The following is a 24,579-nucleotide window of genomic DNA, read 5'->3' on the forward strand; positions in this document are numbered from 1 at the left end:
TGAAAAAGGCTTCTGCCGAAAAGGCTTCAGCCAAAAAGCTTCTAGTTCTTGTCTCCTCGTACCTTTATAGACCTTTCTCCGCCCAGCCATGTTACTTCCTTCTTAGTGCTGGGATTAAAGTCACGTGTGCCTCCCAAGTACTGGGAGCAAAGCCATGAATAATAAGTGCTGGGATTAAAGGTGTGTGCCACCACCGCCTGGCATCTATGCTTAATCTAGTGGCTTGTTCTGTTCTCTGCTCTTCAGGCAAATTTTATTAGGCTACACAATACATCACCACAGTTCTATGCTGATGTCCATGGCCTATGGTGCCACCAAAGGTCATACAGATGTCAGGAGTTGGGCCACAACGTGTGACCATGTTGGTGTCTGAGGGCCCTGCCCCCACTTGGGGCCATGCCAATCTGGGTGGCCTGTGCTGCCCTATGTGGTATTGTCCAGGCAGGCCCGGGCTGCTGCCATGGTCCATGTCTGGGTCTGTGTTCTTGCTGCAGCTGGAGTCTGTGAAGATGTCCACAGCCCATGTTACCACAGAGGGTAATAAGAACCATGCATGTTGAAATCTGAGGCAGACTTGCCCCTCACTGGCCCTGTGATAGTTGGTCCTGCCCCTCAGCGGACACTGCAGCAGGAGAGCTGGTCTCTGCACTAGGGAGAGATGGCCCAACTGCTCATGATTGGTGTGGGAAAGTTGGCCCAGATGGCATGGCCTAAGAGAGCTGACTCTACTCCTCACCTGAGGGGACAGTCCCAGTTGCCCAGACTTGACTAGCTCAGCTACCACCCAGACCCACATCCTGGACCTTGGGTTGGACCACCCTAACATCTACCCCATCTATGACTTGCTGGAGTGTATGAAGGGACTGGTCCTTCAGAAAGATACCCACAGGATCTCCATAACTTGAGATAACAGCAAAATATCCGAGAGGAGTTTTGGTAAGGATCCAGTGATGATGGTGTGCCAGAGGCCTTGAACCAGACCAATGACCCACTGCAATGAACATTTTACAGGTAGGTTGATTGGACAAAAGGGTATACTTTGTGACACATTGCAGCTCCAGATACCACTAAGATGAACAAAGAGGTGTTGGAAAGACAGAAGAGTAAAGTGGTTTTTTTTCCTTGTTTTGTTTTTAATTAATCTGGGGGGGGGCAGATGTGGAGGGACTTGGAGGTGAGTGGGATTGGGGTACATGATGTGAAATTTCCAAAGAATCTCTCCCACCTGCCAGTTCCTGAATAATCACTCAGAAGCTTAATATTACTTATAGATGCTCAGCGATTAGCTCAGGCTTGTTACTAACTAGCTCATACACTTAAATTAACTCATAATTCTTACCTATGTTTAGCCACATGGCTTGGCACCTTTTCTAAGTACAACATTCTCATCTTGTTTCCTCTGTGTCTGGCTCTTGTGCTCAATCTCTTACTGCCCAGCTATTGGCCAATCAGCTTTATTATTAACAATGAGCATAATCCACACCATTTCCCCTTTCTGTCTAATTAAAAAGGAAGGTTTTTAACCTTAACACAATAAAATTATATACAACAAAAACAGTTATCCAGTAAGAATTACAGTTACATCATCCAGTTTATTTATATTTGGCAAAACTAGAGAAAATACTCTATCATCTATCCTATGTTTGTGAGTCTCAAGTTTCATATCTAATTTACCTTTTATCATAAGGAAAATTATAATTATAACTATCTAGTCTTCAAGTCCATCAAAGACCCCAGAAGGATATAATATTATCTGAGTAAACAGGAAGTATATTGCAAGCAATTTCCAAAACTCTAGAACGACAGAGACATCTGGCTGCCTGGACAGTCACCCAGAGTTCTTCTGTAACATTGGGGCATCTATCTTCAGCCTATAGGCTTAGAGTATCTGGAAGACTTTTCAGTGAAGTAGGAAATTTGAAGGACTGTCCTGCCTTATATTGGCAAAGTTCATCAGTTGCTTTCCTCTGTGTCCTGCAGAATATCTGGCAGTTTCTTCTGTGAAGCAGGAACCCTGAAGGACTATCCCACCTTGTGATGGCAAAGTTCAGCAGTCACTTTCCTATGGGTCCTGCATGTCCAGTTTATGCAACATACTGTCAAGTAGTCCAGGCAAGAACAATGGCTAGCCTTGCCACATTGAAAACAAACTCCATAAGGAATATCTATGATGCCCATCATCCCCTTTGAAGTAATTGGTGCTGCCAGAAGCAGACATGTCTCGCTGTCCAGAAAAGTCTAAGCTCTTAAAACATTTTAAATGCCATGTTCTGTAGGTCTTTGAAGTGTTTGAAGATTACTTATCTGAAATATCTTTGTATACCTAGAAAACCTAACTAACATGACTATAAGTTTGACTATTATAAATGACTATTAATCTGTATTTCTTAATTATACACTACAATTTTAAATGAGTTGCATAAACATAATATCTTAAACAAAAGAAATATACAAATAACAAAACTTTAAATTTGTATCAATAAACCAAAATCCATACCAATGTAAAATATTTTGAGATTAACGGTTGCTTTTTGTACTAAAGTAGATCCAATAATCTACCTCCTTTATAATCACAGTAATCTACCTTTTCCCCATTTCTATATCATATCTCCCCTTCTTCTTTAGAAAGAGATTGACTATGACCACTAACAATTTATAACAAATCCCCCTTAAATGAAAACAAACATTCATAAACAGTATTTTGGGAATTTGGGCATAGTTTTCTAGATTACTTCCTGTTGATTGGGGCACTGGTAATCTTATGGGGATGCTGAGAAAATTTAGAATTATGGTCAAGTCCTGACTAGGGTATTTTTTACAGCTGGTCCATCTCAACGAGCAGCATTGAAACTGTTTTGGATGCAGAACTCAGAGGAAACTGTGACAGAGGTGTATTGAAACGTTGGATCATCTGGGCCATCTGTTTTTTATTGGTGTCTGCTCCTCTTGTTCTGAAAATATATAAACTTTTAAAGGTAACATATGTATCTGTATTAATACAAATATAAATTATGTATTGTACACAAGCTAGTCAAAGATAATTTTTTGTTTTATGTTTATACTTCACATCTTGTAGTTACTTTAGGTTTATTTTCCCATGTCTGTAATCAGGATTTTCAGGGATCTTCCTTGATCAAACCTAATCTTTCCCAACCTGGAATGAAACCCAAAGATTGCAGCTTATTTGTGAACCTTTTTCTTGATCTTTTGGGACAGGATCTCACTATTCAGCCTGTAGCACGAATAGTTAGAAAGCCTTATTATTAAAAACAAACCCGGAGCCAGGTATTGGGGTGAACGCTGGAAGATCAGAGATAGAGACAGAACAGGCCACAGCTAACCTCACCTTGCCAATTCCTCACCTGATTTTGTTTCCTCAAACTGGAAGCCTCTGAGTCCTCATCCGAATGGATCTCAGCTAAACTGCTGCTAAAATCCTAAAAGCTTAACCAGACTCTAGTTCTTGGTCTTCGTGCTTTATATACCTTTCTGCTTTATATACCTTTATATACCTGCCATCACTTCCTAGAATTAAAGGTGTGTATCATCATGCCTAGCTGTTTCCAGTGTGGCTTTGAACTCACAAAGATCCAGATGGATCTCTGCCTTCAGAATGCTAGGATTAAAGGCATGTGTGCCACCATTTTCTGGCCTCTATAACTAGTGGCTGTTCTGTTCTCTGACCCCAGATAAGTTTATTAGGGTACACAATATATTGGGGAACACAATATCACCACAGCAGTCCATGTTGGCCTAGTGATCACTATGTAGCTGAGGCTGGCCTTGAACTTGTAATTCTCTTGTCTCTACCTCCCAAGTACTGGAATGACAGTTAAACACCATCATGCCAGGCTTAAATTAACATTTCTGTACTAGAATGAATATCTATATATAATAAGTTTAATTTTTCAGATGTTCCTTAAACTAGTTCTAACAGGTTCCAATATTAAGGAGTTAATTAAATAAAAATTAAATTTTGATGTGAAAATAGTAATAATTCTGTGTGCAGCAGTATACTGCAATCCCTGTACAAAGAAGTCAAAGACAGGTGGATCCCTGAGGCTCCCTGGCCAGCCAGTCTAATAGAATGTGCTAACTCCATATTCAGTGAAAGATCCTGTCTCAAAAAAGATAGAGAGCAATTGAGGAAGACACCTGATATCAACAACTGGTCCTCACAAATGTTCATGCACATGCATATTTATGAACACACACACACACACACACACACACACACACACACACACACACACACACACACAGGAGGAGAAACAAATGTCTTTGATGACTTCATCAAGTTCAGCGTCACACAGTCCTGAAGTCCATTGCCCCCATGGACATTCACTCAGGCAATAACATGACTTCATTGTCATTGTTATTGTTTGTTTGTTTTTAGACAGGGTCTTTCTATGTACTCCTTACTAGCCTTGAACTCCTTACTAGCCTTGAACTTACTACAGCTCAGGTTGGCCTCAAATTTGTGGTCCTCCTGCTTCAGCATCCCTAGTGCTAGGATTATAACCATTCTTCACCTTTTCCTATTCAAGTAGATTTATTTGTTAATTGCAGCTTTAAAAATTTCCCAGTGGCTGCAGCACCCTTTCCCAGCGCCTTGAGTATTCTAATAATCTCCAAAGAAAAAATAATTCCTTCCTCTCCATCCTCCCCTCACCCAGCCTTCCTCAAATGGCTGTCAGCTGACATTATTAGCCTTTATTGAATTCAATCCCAAGAGGCCTCCAAAAGTAACACATGGCCTCACAGAAGACTGTTCTTTGGTGCTGTGAGCCAGCCTTGGGAAGCACAGGCCCAGCATGGAGGCCACTTGCAAAGGAGTCTGGTCCCCAACCCCTCCTTCCCTTCGTCCTGCACCAAGGGCAGCTTTACTCAGGAAGCTGTGCACTCTCAATTGATTTCTAACTACAGCAGCAGGTTCCTGCACTGCTGCATGCTGCTTCTGGCTGCTCACTTGGAATCAAAGCAGCTGAGAAGGTGAAATTAGCTTCATTCTACCAGCATGAAATAGAAATACACAGCAGTCCCCGGACTTTGGAGAGCAGGAATCTGTGATCTTTCTCACCTCTCTGTGAACACCAGTGCTCAGGGTGATAGCAGTTTGAGTATTGAAGACTGTGGTGTAAAAGAAAGGCAGGCAGAGGGAGAAGGCTTCCAGGAGAAACACAAAGGAGCAGTCAGCCCATTAAAAGTCACCACATTCACTTCAGCTGGCAAGGGACAATGGTGTAAATGACCCTGGGCCATGTGTACCACCATGTTGGCCACCTTTTTTATCCGCTGTGTTTTATTAAGTTTCGACATCCTGGGGTTTTGCTGATGCCAGAGAGCCTGTCCCTTTGAGGGAGATTCCTAGAGATAGTTAAGACTGGCCTAAAAACATCGTAGTTAGGGTTTCTATTGCTATGATTGTTAGAATCCCTAGCCACTCCTTAGCTACATGGCCACGCATGCGCTGTCCATCAGTCAGGTGGAATGGTTAGTCATCCCAGGGCCTATGTAACACATGCGCCGAGTGATCTCGTAATCTTCCAGCAGCATGATCACATAATCCATGTGCATGCGTGGTATGGCTACCTAAGCCCATATGCTCATGTTCAGGGGGACCCACAAAAGCAGATTCCACCCATTCCCTCACCCCTTCTTCTACACTGGTAGCTTCTAGTAGGCATATTGCACACCCACTCTTTACCCTCCCCTAATAAACTCTTGCAGTGGGTTTCGTTGTACCTCATGGTTTCTCTTGTGCCACAAATAAATAACAATGATAAAACACATGACCAAAAGCAACATGGGGAGAAAAGGGTTTATTTCAGCTTATAGCTTGGAGTCCATCATCCAGGGATGTCAGAGCAGGATCTCAAGGCAGGAACCTGGAGGTTCTGATGCAGAAGAACCGATGAAGAGGCCATGGAGGAGCGCTGTTTCCTGGCTTGCTCAGATTGCTTTCTTTTTTGTTGTTGTTGTTGTTGCTGTTGTTTGATGATGATGGTGGTGGTGCTGCTGGTGCTGCTGGTGGTAGTGGTAGTTTTTTGTTTTGTTTTGTTTTTCAAGATATGGTTTCTCTGTGTAGCTCTGGCTGTCCTGGAACTTGTTCCATAGACCAGGCTGGCCTCAAACTCACAGAGATCTGCCTGCCTTTGCCTCCTAAGTGCTGGGATTAAAGGTGTGTGCCACCACCTGGCTAAGACAGCTTTCTTAGCCATGCAGGACCACATCCCTAGGGGTGGCACCACGCACAGTAAGTTGGGGTCTCCAACATCAATCAAGAAAATGCACGGTAGGCCAATCCTATGAAGGCATTTTCTCAATTAACAGTCCCTCTTACCAGATGTCTTAGTTAGGGTTTTATTGCTGTGAAGAGACACCATGACTATGGCAACTTTTATAAAGGAAAACATTTATTGGGGCTGGCTTACAGTTCAGAGGTTTAGTCTATTATTATGGCAGGAAGCATGGAGGTATATAGGCAGACATTGTGCTGGAGAAGGAACTGAGAGTTCTACAATTGGATGCACAGGCAGCAGAAAGAGATTGAGCCACTGGCCTGGCATCTGAGACCTCAAAGCCTGCCCCCAGTGGCACAATTCCTCCAACAAGGCCACTCCTCCCAATAGTGCCAGTCCCTATGAGCCTATAGGGCCATTTTCACTCAAACTGCTACACCAGATATGTCTAGGTTTGTATCAAGTTTATAAAAAAAACAACCAGCACGACATCCTTCATACACAAACCAACCAACCCAAAGCACATATACCTAATCACCCCTAAGGAAGCACTCCCCATGCCTGAGGTCAGCCCTGAGCCAGGCACTCAGCAACTACACACCACCTTTTATCCTAGAAGCCCCCAGTGTTACATAAATTTACTCAAATTTGACTTTCCTTTCTTATCCCTCCTCATAAATACCCCAGTGAGGACTAACTCTGGCCTTGCACCTTTTGCTTTCTTACTAACCTAGATGCTTCCTCCTGTGGCCTTGGGTGGTTTTGCATCTTTGTCCTCTTGGGAACTGCAATATGTTCTTCTTTCAAGTTCCTTTTGTATTTGCCATCTTACCCTATCTGATTAAAACAAAATCCCAAATACATTTAAAGGAAAACCCAGCCAGTTATAAGGGACTCTCCACTAAGTACACTTGCATGCCCTGTCTTAAGCAATGTCTACCATGTTACAACACAGGAATCATTAGCTCCATTCTGTATGTGAGGAAGGCAGAGCTTGGAGGTTGATTAACTTGCCAATGCTGGTTGGCAGGGAGACTGATCATGAGCTAAGAATGTCACCAATTTTTTTAAGATGTGTAAGAAATTTTGAAGATGGTATTTTGCTGTGGGATGTTCTGTATGTCCTGTGGGAGCCCGTTCTCGGGTTCCTAGTGGCTTTACCCAGCAGGTCCACATAGAGGATGATTAGGACCACAGGCCTGAGTGCAGGTGTCTGAGATGGTCTGCATTTGGCTGTGCTGTGGGATGGTCTGTATGTCAAATTACTCTGATTGGTCAATAAATAAAACACTGACTGGCCAGTGGCTAGGCAGGAAGTATAGGCGGGACTAACAGAAAGGAGAAAAGAAAGAACAGGAAGGCAGAAGGAGTCACTGCCAGCCGGCACCATGACAAGCAGCATGAAAAGATGCCGGTAAGCCACGAGCCCTGTGGCAAGGTATAGATTTGTGGAAATGGATTAATTTAAGATATAAGAACAGTTAGCAAGAAGCCTGCCACGGCCATACAGTTTGTAAGCAATATAAGTCTCTGTGTTTACTTGGTTGGGTCTGAGCGGCTGTGGGACTGGCAGGTGACAAAGATTTGTCCTGACTGTGAGCCAGGCAGAAAAACTCTAGCTACAGTATATGGTGGGAGAATTGGGTATTGTTGATCAAACATTAAATACGTTTTATTTTAGAAGAGAAACATTAGTGGAAACAAAACATGTTAAGTAAACACATTCAAAATAGATGTTGGCAAAAAATGGACAAATAATTAGAAGGAGCTTGCCAATGTCAGACATTAAAACCTGTGAGCTTCTGTGAGTTGACTTTCTCACACTCTCAAGCAGAGGTGAACCCAGCTAGAATGCAGCCAACTGGGCCAGAATCCAGCCAAGGGAATCTCTCCATGGAATCCCAGATACATGGATATGATTTCTTCATTAAGTGGCTTGTACTGAGACTGTGGGCTTGTTATGTACCAAGGTACAACAGGCTTAATGAAGCTCCCATTGCATTGATCAAAATTAGTTTATGAGGACATTACCAATTGTGGCTGTATAATTCTTAGTCATGGATAAATGCCCTATGCACTGTGGGGTATTTAATACTATCCCTGGTCTCTATACTGGATGCCAGAAGCATCTACCCATACTCTCCTAAGTAATGAAAACTAGTAACAGCTCCATACATTGCTAAATGTGTACAAAATCATCCCCTCCCTCCACCGAGAACCACTGAATTAGACAAAGCCATCCATGACTTGATCCCACATCATCTGTTCTACCTTTGGCCATCAGTGTGTGGGAGAAAACCCCAGGACTTGGGTTGTGGAGTTTGACTTTGTGGACAGGGACGAATTTACTGGTATACCAGTATTCTAGCTCTCTGCCCCTGCCATGGAGAGGAAAAGCCCCCAAAGGGATTGAAGACAGGACTCCAGAATGCTAGAGAGAAGCCAGGTAAAAGCCATCTTTCTGGCTTCCTTTCATCTGGGTTCTTTTCATTTCCCCGTGTATCTGGAGTTAGGAGTGAGAAGGACCCACCCTGGACCACAAGTTCTGAGACACAGGGGTCAGGCCAGAGAGGCGCTTCATGGCTGCTCACTTTTGACCGAGTCCTCTTCCCTCCGCTGGTCTCAGTTTTCACTTCCAGGTTGGAGACAATGTTTCCTTTCCAGTTTGCCCATTCAGTGAAGATCCTAGAAATGATGAAAGGATAAACTAGGATTCACCAACTTCACAAGGCTGAATTCCCAGCTGGGAAACAGACTTAGGTAAGAGAGAGTCCGTTGACTGTCAGCCCCCAGCCAGCCTGAGAAGAGGTAATAAGTCCCCAGGAAGACCATGAACCTCAGGAGGGAAATCTCACCATAGTACAGTAATGGGCAATTATTGCCTTCAACTGACACAGGGAAATGATGACCAGCACTAGCCCCAGACCCTTCTAGACTAGATAATTTGGGAGCATAAGACTGTGTGGCCACTGCTTCCTTGAGGCACACTAAGACAAGAAGTGTTGAGTCTTACTAACCAAGCCATCCCCTAGCCTCAGGTTCATCCCAGTATTTGCTAGAACCTAAATAAAATGGGCCTATTTCAAGGCCTGTCAGCACAGTGCTGCATCTAAAGAAACCCAAGTACAATTCCTTAAAATTTCCTTGGAAAGAAACTGCTACACACTTCAAGAGGAAGTCACAAAAGAGAGGCTTCCTGTGCTAGCTGCTTCTGCCAACACTATGACAGAATACCTGACAGAAATAAGGGAGGAAGGATTTTATTGTGGCTCACAGTTTGAGTGGAAACAATGAAAAAGGCATGCAGAATAACCAGCTCCTGGGATGAGGGGTGGGGCATGAGGCTACTTGCTCACACCTGGGGGCAGGAAGCCTGGTCTAGAAGTGGAGCTGGTCTAGAACCCTTAAGTCCCACTCCTACATACCTATGTCGGCCAGCTAGGCCCCATGTCTTAAAAGTTCTATGACCTCTCAAAACAATATTATTACTCCCCACCCCAATCTCCAGAGTCTCTGTCTTCTTCTATCTTCTTTCACTGTGCCATAGCCAATAGTGTTGCAAAATCCCAGCCAACTGCCATGTCTGTTGGAAACAGATGTGGCTTCTTGAATCAGAAAAATACAATTGTCAGAGGCTTAAACATCAAAGCTCTGGGGATTCTCTTTCTAGGGCTTCTTTAGCCTTGCCCCTTTGCCTTCCATTCTCCCCTCTGCTGTGTGAAGCATGGTCACAAGCAGGTCTCTGAGTCTCCAATGATTTCCAGCATCAGAAAGGAAGCAAGACAAGAAAGTCACATCCATATCTATTTACAACATTTCCCCCAATTTTTGCTAGGGTTTGGGAGATGAGAGGATTAAAAGGCATTTTTTAATTACACTTGTTTGTTTGTGTATGTATGTGTATGCACATGTAACATGGTACTCATGTGGAGATCAGAGGACAACCTAGGGGAAAACAGTTCTTTCCTTCCATCATGTGAGTCCTGGGGATCAAACTCAGATCTTTAGCCTTGGTGGCAGGTTCCTTTACCACCTGGGCCACCCTGCCAATCCCTGAAAAGACTGTTGATCCTGTGGTAATAACAAGAAAAACCTGGACAAAATAAAAATCATACAATTTTATGGGTCTTGAAAACAGTAAAGAATGTAAGGAAGCCCTGATAAAATGGATTCTGAAAGGAAGCAAGCCCTTTACAGGCGAGCAGAGGACCATGGTAGCTTCCATACCTGAAAAATGGTGGGGAACTGGTCTAGGAATGAGGGGTGTGGGATTCAAGGAGAGAGCCTTCAGGAAGGATGAGGCAGAATCAACCTAGACTTAGACTGTGTGTCCATCAACGTCCATCAGAAATACACAGTTAATTCCCAGGGTTCAGGACCAAGGATATTTTCATGACTTTGTCATAACAGTCTAGTGATCCAGTTGAATGATCAACACTGTTATTGCCTGTGTAACTAGTGAGGCTTGAAGCCACTAGGGATCAGTTAGAAAGGAAACTAAAAATGGAAGAAAAAAAAAGAAGAAGAACAAGAATGACAAGGGTGAACTGAGAGGCACAGGGATACCATGAAAGCGCAGTGAAGGACTGTGAATATGGCTCAGCTGACAGAGTGCCTACCTGGCACACAGGAAGCCTGCCTTCAGTCCTCAAGACTCACAAATGTGTCATAATGACACACTGCTGTAATCCCAGTATGCAAGAGGAGGAAGAAGCAAGAGGATCAGAGGTTCAAGAGCACCCTCAGCTGCTGCATAGTGAGTTAGAGGCCAGCCTGAACCACAAGAGACCCCTTTCTGAAAACAGAAGGAAGAGGAGGAGGAGGACAAGGAGGAGGAAAAAGAGGAAGAAGATGAGAAAGGAGAAAAAAGAGAACTCTCATTACAAAGTGGTGGGGGGACACTGGAACTCACATATGCCAGTCTTTCTAAATTTGATGATGAGCTACAGAAAAAGCTGTCACCCTTGGCCTGTGTAGGACAAGAAGGGGGGAAACAGAACATGATGTTGACCTGCAGCTTGGAAAAGATAGAAGGTACTGCAGAGGAGCCAAGGGAACTAGGGTCAGCTGCTGCCCATACCAGCTAGTATCCCTGGCACCTCACTGACCTTCAGAATGTAAAATGATCTACCTGCAACTCTGCTTCTATTGTTCAAGATTTATGAACAATGTCTCTTGTGGCCTAACCTGGCCCAGAAGCACAAGAAAGAGAATTCTGGGAAGCAGGGCTCCAGATTGGCCAAACTGAAGAAATACAGAACTACCAGAAATTGTGTGAGCTGGCAGGATGCATGAGATCTGGAAGTATCCAACAGGTAAAAATAAACTACCCAGACCAAACTCTTCATGTTGCCAATTAAGGAAGTGAGGATGTAAGAGCAAGAATGCAGACTAATTACCCAGCTCTACCCAACTTCAAGGCAAATGGACTGGGAAATGCAAAGTAAACTACAATCCAGTCCCTGCCCCCCCCCCAACTCCAATACCAACAACCAAATGAAGGAGACACAAGTTTGGGATGGAATCACCACAGATAAACTGCACCCAAGAAAGACTGCAGTGAAGTCACACTATAGGAAGAATCTCAATGGTCAGCTGCAAGACAGATGTATGCGCCTTGAAAAGTAAACAAAATAAATACAGTGAAGCATGCAAAGAATAAGAACATGAACAAAGAGTGAGGAAAGTCAGAAACAATCAAAAGCAGATCCGCGGGTGACCTAATCATTAGAAATTAATGGGTAAGAAATTAAAATCAGCATGTTAAATATCTTATATGTCAAGACTGATAATGATGGCTGGATAAATAGCTTATTTCTACCTAAATATAGGCTTGAAGAATTAAATAGAAATTCTAGAACTGAAAACAGTAACAATATAGATGGTTCCCATTTAATCGTTTTTCAATTTTGTAATGGTGGAAAAGCATATCTATATGGTACTCAATACTGGACTCATTAATTGTACAAGCTAATCAATACTTTATTATAAGATAGACTTCATGTTGGATGGTTTTTGGGTGTTTTTTTTTCTTATGTATTTTTTAGGTATGAGTACTTTGCATGTACACCTGCATGCCAGAAGAGGACATCAGATCCCATTATAGATGTTTGTGAGCGACCATGTGGTTTCTGGGAATTGAGGTCAGAACTTCTGGAAGAGCAGCTAGTGCTCTTAATCACTGAGCCATCTCTCCAGCCCCCAACCATAGGCTAATGGAAGCGTTCTGAACACATTTAAAGCAAGTGAGGCTAAGCTGTGATATTTGGTAAGGTGAATAAAAGGCATTTTTACTTACAATTTTCTTGACTTATGATGAGTTGATCAGGCTATAATCCCATCATAATTAGAGGAACATCTGTATATGGTTGGGTGCATAATAGTAACTATAGCAATAGCACAAAAGATGGGAAAAAGTTTTGTTCATGAATCTAATACTATGGCAAAGTATAGATACATAGTTGATCCTTAGAGAATACAGCACAAAAGTATTAAGAGATGTGACTGAAAGCCACATAAAACATATTTAAAATTATAAAATACATTTGTTTAATCCAAAAGAAGACACAAAAGCATAAACCACAAAAAAAAAAAAAAGCGAACTCGATGGGGCTAGGAAAACAGCTGGATTGGTACAGTGCTTGGCCAGCACATGTGAAGTCATGGGTTCGAGCCCCAGACATAAACCAGATATAATGGTACATACTTCTAATCTCCTAATCTCAGCATGTACAAGGTGGAGGCAGGAGAATTATAAGTTCAAGTTCAGAGTTCAGAGCTAGCCTGGGCTACATAAGACCCTGACCCAAAAGAAAAAAAGAAAGGTAGCTAGTAAATAACTTGCATTTCATCAAAATTAACTTTTCACTCCTTTGGAAAATATTCTTAAGCAAGTCATGGACTAGAAGAAAATATATAGAGAATACACAGCTGATAAAAGATTTGTATCCAGGCTGGGTATAGTACTGCATACCTTTAATCTCCCAGAACTTGGAAGGCAGAGGCAGATCTCTGTGAGTTCAATACCAGCCTAATCTACATGGAGTTACAGTCCAGCAAAGGCAACAACAAAAATGTTTTTTAAGACTTGTATCTAGAATATAAAAAAGAATTTGTAACTCAAGCAGTAGTGTTGTGGATCTCTCTATATATAAATAAAATGTGATTGGCCAGTAGCCAGGCAGTAAGTATAGGCTAGGTGTGTGTGTGTATGTGAGTGTGTGTGTGTATCTATGTGTAAGCATGTGGAGGCCAGAGGTTGATATGAGGTTGTTTTCCTCTATTGTTTTCTATCTTATTTTTTGAGACAAATACAAAATATAGAGGTCACTGATTTGGCTACACTGATAGCAAGTGTGCTCCAGGGATTAGCTTGTCTCCGGAGCCCCCAGCACTAAGGCTGCAGATGCATGCCACCATGCCCAGTTTTTATGAGGTACTGCAGACCCAACTCAAACCCTAATGCTTGCACAATAAGTACTTAACTAAATGAGCTATCTCTCCAGCCCCTGATACAACTCTTATGTGGATAAAACTCGAAAACACAAATGCTGAGTGAAAACTAATTATATACACAGTATAATTCTGTTCTTTTGAAACCCTACAAGGCTAACAGTAAAGGCAGATTTGTGGCTGGTTAGGCACAGGGATAGAGAGGAAGGATGAAGGTTAGCTGTAAAAGGCATCTGAAGGAATTCTTGAGAGAATGGACATGCTTGTATCTTGCTTTTGGTAGAGGTCAACAACACACATGCTTGTGAAAACTCTTTAAACTCTACATCAGAAGTGGATAGAGTTTTTTAAAATATAAGCAATCCATTTTTTCAGTGGGCAAATCAGGCATGTAAGAATATGAATAGGCAGTAAGCACACAGAAGGATTCCATGAGATTTGTCAACAGTCAACTGGGAAATGCAAATGAAAACTGCAATATATACCAGCAAAATGCCCACTAGAATGGCTAAAATTAAAAATATCCATAATAGAAGATGTGAAACAACTTCACCCTCCTATGCTGCTGGAAGAAACTGCAAAATAAAATGACTTTGAGAGACTCCTTGGCAATTTCTTATCAAGTACACCCTTACCCACCAACCCAAAAAATTCCATTCCTTAGAGAAATAAAAATACTCTACAAGAAGATTTATTCAACAATCACCACAGCAGCCTTATTCCTAGCATTCCTAAACCAGAAACACCAATTGCCTGTCAACAGGAGAATAGATAAAATATGATATATCACTGCAAGGAACCATCACTTGGCAATAAAAAGGAATAAACAATAGTTTCAAGCAACAACATGAACAAATCTCACAGTGGGCTGAATGAAAAGAGCCAGAAACCAAAAGCTTATAGACATGCTATAAAACTGCATTTCTATTTCAAGAACAGGCACTAGAGGCTGAGGCATACAGTTTATAAGTTTGAGACCAGCCTGGGCTGCATAGAAGACCCTATCTCAAAAGCAGGGGTCAGCAAAACTAACAGGTACAAGTAGTTGGTTCAGGCTTAGGGAGACTTAGAGGATCATCTGGAATAGGGCAGGGAGAAAGGATGCATCAAAAAGGGAGATATAAGGGACTGGCCTGGATAATTAAAAAAAAAAATCCTTTGTCTCAAGTAGAGTGTGAACATGTGTCAAATTCTCTTGGGTCATACAACTAAACTCTGTATGTAAATTATATGCTTAACCCTATGTCCATAGGATTCAACCAATTTGGATCAAAAATATTATATAAAAGATCTGGAGATAGAGATTCATGGTACAGCACTTGCCTAGTGTATATAAATCCCTTGATTTAACCCCTAGAACCACATCAAACAAAACTACCAAATATTTTTCATCTCTTGAACATACACAGACATTTTTCTTGTTATTATTCCATAAATAATACAGTACAACAATCATTTTCATAACATGTTCATTGCATAAGGTAGCAAGCATGAGTAATCCAGAGTTCAAGTCTGCAGGAAGGATATGTATAGTTTATATATGATTGTGACACCATTGGATTTCAGAGTCTTGAAATTCTGTGAATTTTTGCATCTGAGAGGGAGTCCTGAAATCATTCTCTCATGATCAGTGAGCACTGTCATACTTAGTTGTTTTTAATAATGAAATAAAAGAAAACAAAGGAGGTTAGATCTGTCACTTGTGCTTGGATCTCAAACCAGAATTCAGTCACATGGTCACAGTGGATATGAGAGACTGAAAAAGCAGACTTCATTCCAAGCAACTTTGTACCTTTTTTAAAATTTGGAGGTATTTTTACTGTAGAAGCGCAGAGACTTGATGCAGAAGGACAATTAAAACCATCTGTTGTTGCCTTCTTCTGAAGGAGTTGGGTGCAGGAAAGACTTAAATGCTTATTTTTTAATTATTTATTTAGGATTTATTTTTATTTTATGTGCATTGGTGTTTCTCCTGCCTGTGTGTCTGTGAGAGGGATCCCCTAGAACTGGAGTTACAGACAGTTGTGAGCTGCCATGTAGGTGCTAGGAATTGAACCTGTGTCCTCTGGAAGAACAGCCAGTGCTCTTAGCCTCTGAGCCATCTCTCCAGCTCCACTTAAACACTTATTATCCAGTAGCTCTTCTAGTTTCCCCTGCCAGTGCTACTTGCTGTAGTTTTTAAGATTGGATTTTCCTTACTGCAATGAGGAAAGGCCATTATTTCAGCAGTGACCATAACCTTGAGAATCTGCCAAGAACATACAAATGGAAAGGGGCATAAGGGAAGGGGGGTAGCAGGGCTAGGGGAGAAAATGAAACAGCTCTTAAAGTGAGAATGAGGGTGGAAACCTACACAAAACACTCACATGTGTGACACCTGCCAACTTCCAGCTGGAAGGAACCACAGCCTTTGTGTTCAAAGATCCACTTGGCTTCCCTTCGGGTGTGCACGGGATTTCCTTGGGTCTAGCCTGTCGCAACAGATGCAACAACCTCAGTGTTCTATTAAAACCTTGAGTCCCCATAAAAATGGTATTAGAGATATCTGAGATTCCTCTCACCAGATAATTTCACATCAGCCCTGCTCTCAGGCTATAATACTCCTGCAAAGAATCTTATTCCTTTGGCAGAAGTAAAGAGGCTTGTGACTTTCATTTCCCATAAGAACTGGGCATAAATTTCATGGCTGTCACTAATTCCATACCTTGCATTTGTTTTCTCCCTCTCCATCATAATCATTCAGACAACAAACATTATGGAGTTTTTGCTTTGCTTGGCTCTGGGGTCAAAGCTGGGAAATCTAGGAACACACACACACACACACACACACACACACACACACACACACACACACACACGTACATCTTCCACCTTCTGCCTTTGTCCCTTTGGCATTGATGTCAGTCAGTACCACACCCAAGAACCCCAAGATTTGAAGCTCTGGGGATGAGCCTGTCTACCACTCCAGCCTGTCCCTCTCCAACTCCCCCACTCTAGCCCTGATGCCAGCCTGCTCTCGCTCAAGCCAGACACAACCTCTTTCCCAATATAGACAGATGAGAGATGAGCAGGGTTTGCTTGATGAAATTGGTCCATGGGCTGCCTCCAAGATCTGGCTGCAAGGAGAATGGACTGGAAATTGCACAGCCATTATCTTGGCTGACAACCCCCTCCCCATCTTTTCACTATAATGAATTGCATGGAAAGCTCAGCTGTCATGAAAGCTTTTGAATTCCAGCCCTCCTATCCTCCCGGACATCCTTAGAGGTTATCTCAGCAAGGCAGGTGGAAGAGGAAAGAGAAAAGCTTAACCCTATAAGAATAATTATGATGTATTATTAGCAATTGATGGCAATCCAGTGCAGAATTTTCAATATAGATGCTACTGCCTGCAATTTTTCTCTGTCATATTACACACACACAAAGGCTACATTTAATGACTCCAAAGTTCAGAACAGTTTTTCAAAACTAAATTTAGTTCCTTAGAAGCAGCATCTTAATACAAGGAGTTTAAATGAAATAGAGATACAGCTTGAATACTGAAGATATTTTCCAGAGTACAGGGAAATGTTATGGTTAGTATGTTTTTATGAAAAGATCATTGGTTGGCATTGGTGTTGAGTTATATGGTCATACTAAGGGTACTAGATAGAAATCAGAGGGGCCCTCAAAATGGCAGACCATCTTCCCATTAGGATCTAATTACTAGCTTGCAGTCAGGAAGTTCATCATAGTAGTTTCTTTGTCTTCAGTCCCTGGCACCATGCTGGGCACAAGCAGAGGAAAGAGTGGATGCATGGATTGTTGGATGGATCAGTGGGTGTATATACACAGACCTGTAATGACTTATTTTAATGTGTTGAGAAACCAATCCTGTTACAAAGAGGCTGCAATGGTTGGGATGCAAGTTCAAAATGATGAGTGTCTGCAGTATGTTTTGTATGGTTAAAAACTACTAGTATCTGTGTATGTAAATTTCTTTCTTTTTTTCTTTTCATGTGTGCAAGCTCAAATGTATGTGAGTGTGATGCCTGTGGAGGCCAGAGGAAAACCTTGTATGTTCTCCTTAGAAATACTATCCAACTCCCTTGAGAGAAGTCTCTCATTGAGACCTAGGGCTCACTGAATAGGCTAACCTGACCGGCCAGCAAACTCCCAGATCCTCCTGTCTCTACTTCCTCAGCTCTGGGAGTATGTATACCACCATACTTGAGTTTTTATACAAGTTACAGGAAGTCAAATTTGAGTTCTCATGCTTAGGTCACAAGCACTTTACCAACTGAGCCATCTCCCCAGCCCCTGAAGAGATCATGTCTAATTCTTCCTCCGGAGGATGAGGACAATTTCTTTCCAAATAAGAGAGAGGTGGGAATTCTTCTAGATTACTCTATACATATGGATGCACCAAGCTGTGTAGAGTCCATGGAGACGACAGAGTGCATGGACTCACCCTTTTGGAAAGCACTATGGATATATTTATCCAAATCCAGAGAAGTGTCTCCAGTTTCTGCTGGATGATGTTACCCCCTGGAATGGATGCTAGAGCAGGAACTCCAGGAAAGCCAACACCTCCCTTGTTAAGGTGTCCCTTACTAAATCTCAAAGCTGTAAATGTCCTTCATCACCTACAAGATGGACTACACTGGCAAAACTTGTTTGAAGCCATTACACAATTCACTGCAGGGCGGCAGTTCCCAACCTGTGGGTGGTGACCCTTTTGGGGGTCGATTGACCCTTTCACAGGAGTCACATATCCAAAAATCCTGCAAGTCAGATATTTACATTATGACTCATAACAGTAGCAAAATTACAGTTATGAAGTAGCAATGAAAATATTTTTATGGCTGGGTGACTACAACATAAGGAACTATATTAAAGGGTCATAGCATTGAGAAGGTTGAGAACCACTGCTGTAAAGTGTTTGTGGAAATAGAGAAAAGACAATGTTGGCATGAGGTCTGCATGACAACATGAGAGCTGAAAGGAAACCTGTAGAAATGAAAAATAAGAAAGTGAAAGTTCAAAGAAGTTTTTTAAATGTCCATGTTAATGCCATGCTACTTTTACAGGTTTAAGATGGCTTGCCTACCAAGTGTCTTCTAGCAGAGCACAGGAAGTCCATGGAAATTGTCCTCAGCACATCAGTGTTTAACTTGCTGAAGTTGATACTGAGGTAAGTCTCTGAAACAAACGAAGAAATCATTGGAGAGACCAGTTGCCTAGTGGGAAACTCCGAACTCCTTCCAGCCCCACAACAGGTAGAATAGTTAACATCATATAAAGGCTTATAAAGTCTTTGTGTGTATGGGGAGTGATATATTCACATATGCAAATAAGCACATCCATGCATACACAGGAGCCAGAGGAGGATGAAAGGAGCCCAACTTTATTACTCTCCCATGAAACAGGGTTTCTCAATGAAGCTGTAGTTAGGCTGGAAACCATCAAGCTTCAGTGATCCTAGACTTCTATCTCCACAAACACCCCTGGGTTACTACTGGGGTTAGATGCATGCATGCCATCATGCCTGCCTTTTAATGTGGATGCTTAATATCTGTCAGGGACAAGGACAGAATCTCTAGTTAGTGGAAAAATACAGACCCCCAATAAGACAGGGAACTAGATCAGCTAATAGTCAGGTTGCCTAGCAACAGGACATTGAGTCAGAGCCCTTGACCCTTTCACTCTGTAAACATCCTATACAAACATCCTGTTAGCTTGCCCCACCTTATGCAGATGACAGCCTCTTGCTCCCCCCACCCTGCGGAACTATATAAACCTTTCTGGAAGAGAAATAAAGTGGCACCTTGATCAGAATCTAGACTTGGTGTGTTTTCCTTTGTATCTCCTGTCCCTACATTCCCTCCTTAGGGTGGTCGAGAACCCATTGTAGCCCTGCAGGCGGGGCAAATATCTTTACTCAGGTCTTTATAATTGTCCACCAATCACTCTGAGCCATCTCCCTAGCCTAATCATAAACTCGTTAAAGGATGTTAAAGAGTTGTGATGAGACAAACAGGTGACCCATTCTGCTGTTTAGAAGCAGGGGAGCCCTAACAAATGTCTTCTAGTAGAGACAAGGGAAGGATGCCAAGAAGGGAAGCAGAAATGGGTGGAAACTTGTGCCCATTTCAGTAGCTTAATAAGGCATTTACAGTTGGCTTACAGCAATGGATTCTAGCACTTCTTATCCAGTCCTTGAATGAGAGGCTGACTTCAGGCTACTTCTGTTATTAATACCCAGAAACAGGCCTTGCTCATGGTCTTTCTTTCTCCTATGCATGTTTAGATTTTATTTAAAATAGAACCTCATTATGTTGTTCAGGCTGGCCTCAACTGCCTTAGCCTCCTGAGTAGCTGGAATATAGGCACATACACCACCAGGCGCAGCCTGCCTATGAATTCCATAGTCAGAGAAATATAGAGAAACTGAGGACTGTGAACTCATGGAGGCTCAATACTATCTTTTTAAGTTAACCAGGATTCTGGACTTTTAAGTTAAGAGAATAAACATGATGATGTCTCAGGGCATTCATATCTGGCTTAGGCAAGACAGGTTTAGCCTGGCTTTCTGAGAGATCTACCCCTAAATCCACAGTAAAACTCAGTATCTAAATGATACCTCTAGTCTTTAATCTTGCTGTCTATACAGGATTTGCCAGAACTGTGTCTCAGGACAAGTATCTCAGGAGGCCAAAGTGAGCAGAAGACCACTCTTAGGAATCTTCTAGAGCAGTTTAGCCAAAGGCCCCTGGCTTTGATATTATAGTAAGTACAGGTTCCTTGGCTCTAAAGAATGGGGAAGCATATGGAGGCAGAATGTCATAACAAACCAAGCTAGTGTATCACTTCACATAGCATCGGCATGCTAGCAAGGCAGTGAGCAGCAGGTAACTATAAGACCAATTAAGTTCCCTGTTATGCAGACAAAAAATGTGGGACAGCAGGCAAGAGATGGTCAGTGAGTCATTTCTATTCTCATAAGAGCTGCAGGGTCTTCTCATAACATAGCACCCTGGAACTGTGCACAATACTCAGTAGTACTCACTTTAAAAGGGCCCAGTCTCAGGCCATGTCCCCTGTGCTGTTCAGACAAGATAAACATCATCTTAGTCTAGGCTACCCTAGAAAAAGTGCCTGGAAAATGACATATAGTTTATTTGGAAGGTTGAAAGTAAATGGGTATGAGACTGAGAGTAAAAACAGAGAAGAGGAGTCACCCCAAAACCTGATGTAGGTTCATCCAGTAGACAGGGCTACCATCAAGCCAGTTAGCACTGCAGGCAAGAAGGTTAATCCCCTAGGGAAAGCTCTCAGAGGCAAAACAAAGCATTACCCATCGGAAGCATGAGAGAGCAAGGATCGTTGGTTGAGGGCCATGTGAATAGGGACATTCATTCCTGGTGTTTCATCACTAGCATCATGGGCAAGCAAAATAGTCTCAATGCCACAAAAATGTTCTCAGGTGCTAGCAGTTGGATGAGGGAATGTAAGCAGATCACCAATGTCACCACGTTTAAAGATCATTTGCTTCATTGGCACAGACTTTTAAGTGGCCCTCCCAAGACTCCCTCCGGTTCTATCCACAGTTTCCTTCACTAATAAGGAACCATGTAAGGTAACCCTCATTTCTCCTGTCAAAGAGCAAAGGTTTTCCCTGCAGTGAGCCAACAATAACATTCCTGCAACTTCCACCTGGCTGCAAGCAGCCACCCTGCTCCTTCCATGCACAATGGTAATTTTTTTATTCAAGCAAAACTGCAAAGGAATCCAGAGCACTTTAGGAAAAAATTCCATGAAGGACTTGTCAAACCCCAGAGTTAATTTGGGTTAATTCATTCCAGAGTTCAAGTATTCAGGTGAGTCCTGTTTATTCTTCTACCAAAAGGAATGCCCATTATATCATTGTTTTTAGGTGGACCAAGGTCTGCATGTATTTATCATAAAGTTCAAGGCTGAAAGTTCAATATAAGGATGAAAGCCAAACCAAGGCTCCCCAGGAGACAAGGAGCTCTGCTTTCAAAGCTTGAAGGAGAGAATATTGCCTTTCTGCAAATAGTGCTTCTAATTTGATCCCACAGAGATTTCTGCAAAAAGGAAACCAGCAAGATGTCAGGAAGATGTGGAGTATGTGGGTATCTACACAGAATTTTTATCATGGCCACATTCTTCAGGATCTCAGTCATCAATTATTTGTGACAGGTGGTCAATTGTGTATCTTTCAAGAACTTCCCATTATGTATCTTCCCTGGTTTATAGTAGGCAAGATCGTCTATTTTCTCCTCCCCTTTAAGCTTTCCCATTACTTACTGCCCAATATCCCCATGGAATGTCCTGAAATGATAGGTTTTCTAAGGCTGTGAGAGAAATTACTTTGTGATCCCTGCTTGCTATTCACAAAAAGGCACCAGAGCCAGCTCACCTAGAGGAAAGTAACCTGCATGTGTTGAAGCAGATGTTCATCTGCAATCCTCAGAGAATGAAAACATCTGGAGACAACAACACCCTGCTTTTGTTCAGAAAAGAGGCAAGTCTCTGCCATGGAAATAATTTTTCCTTAAAGCTAGCCTGAAATAATTGCATATTTGTTGAGGATTGACAGAAGAGACTTTCATGAATTTTGTTATCTTTTGACAGTGGCAAATAAGTAGGTAGAGAAATGTACTCTTTCTTGGGGCTTTTAACAGAAAAAAAAAATCACAGAAAATTGTGCCAAAGAGCATGGCAATATTTCCATACTTTTCTGCACTTACAGGGATAAAATGGGCATTAAGGGTAAAAGGGCTGTTATAAAAACAGTAGTTCTATTTCCAAGTCTCTCCCTTGCCAAAGCCTCAATACCCCAGTCCCTAAAGTGGAAGAATGCCAAACCTGAATTTCTATCATATGCCTTGCAAACAATTAGATTTATTCTTAACAGGGTCTCGCTGCATTTTGGCATTACACAGCATGTAATTATCCATTAAATGACTTAGCAAGGACTGACCCCATTTGTTGGGCCAGTGCCCAATGAATGATTTCATGCTGCTCTTCTAGAGCCATACTATGGTGACTTGGTTGCATGGTGGAGTCCAGTGGGGAGAGAGGCTAAAGAGCTCCTAGCTTGGGAACCTGGGCTGACAAATGTGATATTAAGTAGAAACCTTTAACTCACCTACAGCCTCTGTGGATGTTCAAGGCCTTATAGCCAATGCAAATCCAACCCGTGTATTCCACTTCAGCCTCTCTCAAGTCTTCTGTGACTCCAAATAGGAGACACCAATGTCTCTCCCTTTCTGTAATATAAGGAGACAGGTCTGAGGTGTCAGTCAATAAACATATTCAATTCCTACCATATGCCCAGGTGATGCTGGGTGACAAGGTTGACTACCGGGGTAATAATCTATGTTTGAAGCATTTGTTGCATATACCCGTACTTCCATCTCCCTGTGATGGTTACTCTTCATTGTCAACTTGTTGGGATTTCAAATCACCATGGCAACACAATCTCTGGATTTGCCTATGAGTGTGTTTCCTGAAAGGTCTGACAGAGTAGAGAAGCTCCACCCTGAATGTAAGTGGTACCATTCCCTGGGCTGGGGTCTCAGAGTGGAAAAAACTAGCTGAGCACCAGCATTCATCTCTCTGCTTCCTGACTGCAGATTCAGTGTGGCCAGCTTCCTCACACATCTATGCCTTCTCTGCTGTGACAGACCTCAGACCAAACTAAAATAACCCCTTTTTTTTGAGCTGAGGATCGAACCCAGGGTCTTGCACTTGCTAGGCAAGCGCTCTACCACTGAGCTAAACCCCCAACCCTCCCTTCCTTTCTTAAGGGTTTTTGTCAGGTATTCTATCAAGTAAGAAAAGCAATAGCTAATATACTTCTCCTCCATGAAAGTAGCCAGGACTGAGTGCCTCACAGCTCAAAGGAAGCCAACATATCTAGGCTACTTGCAGAAAAGTCTCCCTGTCTGGCTGCTGTGGCTGCATCAGCTCTTTGAGTAAACATCGGTAATTTTATGTTCAGAGGGCACTAGCATCAGACAGTTGGCCAGGGAGGTGCTGCCTCTCTAAGATTGGGAGGAAAATGAAAGTTCCCTAGGTTCTAGATGGAAGACCACAGTAGCCTGACAAGTGGAGGATCCCTGAAGAAGCCACTGAGAGGACCTCCTACTATAGGCCCAGGGCTGGATGGGGCCCTGGGATGACCAGAGATAAGCACAGGCATCTACAAAAGCTACAGAGCCCTGATCAGCCTGAGGCCCCTGTGATATGCACTTGGTCCAAGCCAGAGGAAGGAATACCAATCAGGACAGTAGTTCTTAGCAGCCCACAGAATTGGGCAATAGAGTCAGGATGGCTCTAGAGAGGGACCAGGCACTTGTGCACCTCCAGGCTCATAAGCAGCAGTCATGTTCTCAGATGTTGGTCCTGACTGATGGCCTAGGGATGTTCACCTTCTGCTGACATTGCTGCTACCACCTGCACCAAGGCTCAAAGATGAAACAATTATGGTCATGCCTGGGGTCTCTCTTGGCCCGTAGTCAGCACGGCTTAGAACAGACCAGAAGCCTGGCAGAACCAAGATGGAACCAGACCATTCCTAGATCCCAGCACCCCTCACTGTCTTCCCATGTGTGTAGGTAACTTCTCAGACAGGGTTTTCACTCTCATGTGTTGTTTATTGGTTTGGTTTTTGCGGCAGGGTTTCATTATGTAGCCCCAGGTAGTCTAGGACTCACTCTGTAAACCAAGCTGGTCTTCAGCTTGCAAGATCCCCTGGCTTCCCAAGTGCCCCTGCCAATCTGGTCCCTCTCTAGGTGCTTCAACACATAGAGTTTGAGTCATGACTGACAATCCAAATGTCTCCTTCCTAGGCCCTGACCACTTGTAATAAGAAGAT

The 24,579-nt window shown here is 42.6% G+C and overlaps 1 long non-coding RNA gene across 1 annotated transcript; it reads right to left on the minus strand.

Moving 5' to 3' along the window:
- Positions 1–6,296: 6,296 nt before the first annotated feature.
- LOC121824707 (uncharacterized) lies at positions 6,297–23,929 on the minus strand. The gene is made up of 4 exons (XR_006066653.2): positions 22,849–23,929; positions 18,784–18,875; positions 16,061–16,165; positions 6,297–8,927 (listed from the first exon to the last, which is right to left on the minus strand). It is a non-coding gene; the product is annotated as an uncharacterized LOC121824707 (long non-coding RNA).
- Between the last annotated feature and the right edge of the window lie 650 nt (positions 23,930–24,579).

The sequence above is a fragment of the Peromyscus maniculatus genome, chromosome 1, assembly GCF_049852395.1.
Source record: "Peromyscus maniculatus bairdii isolate BWxNUB_F1_BW_parent chromosome 1, HU_Pman_BW_mat_3.1, whole genome shotgun sequence".
Taxonomy (NCBI): domain Eukaryota; kingdom Metazoa; phylum Chordata; class Mammalia; order Rodentia; family Cricetidae; genus Peromyscus; species Peromyscus maniculatus.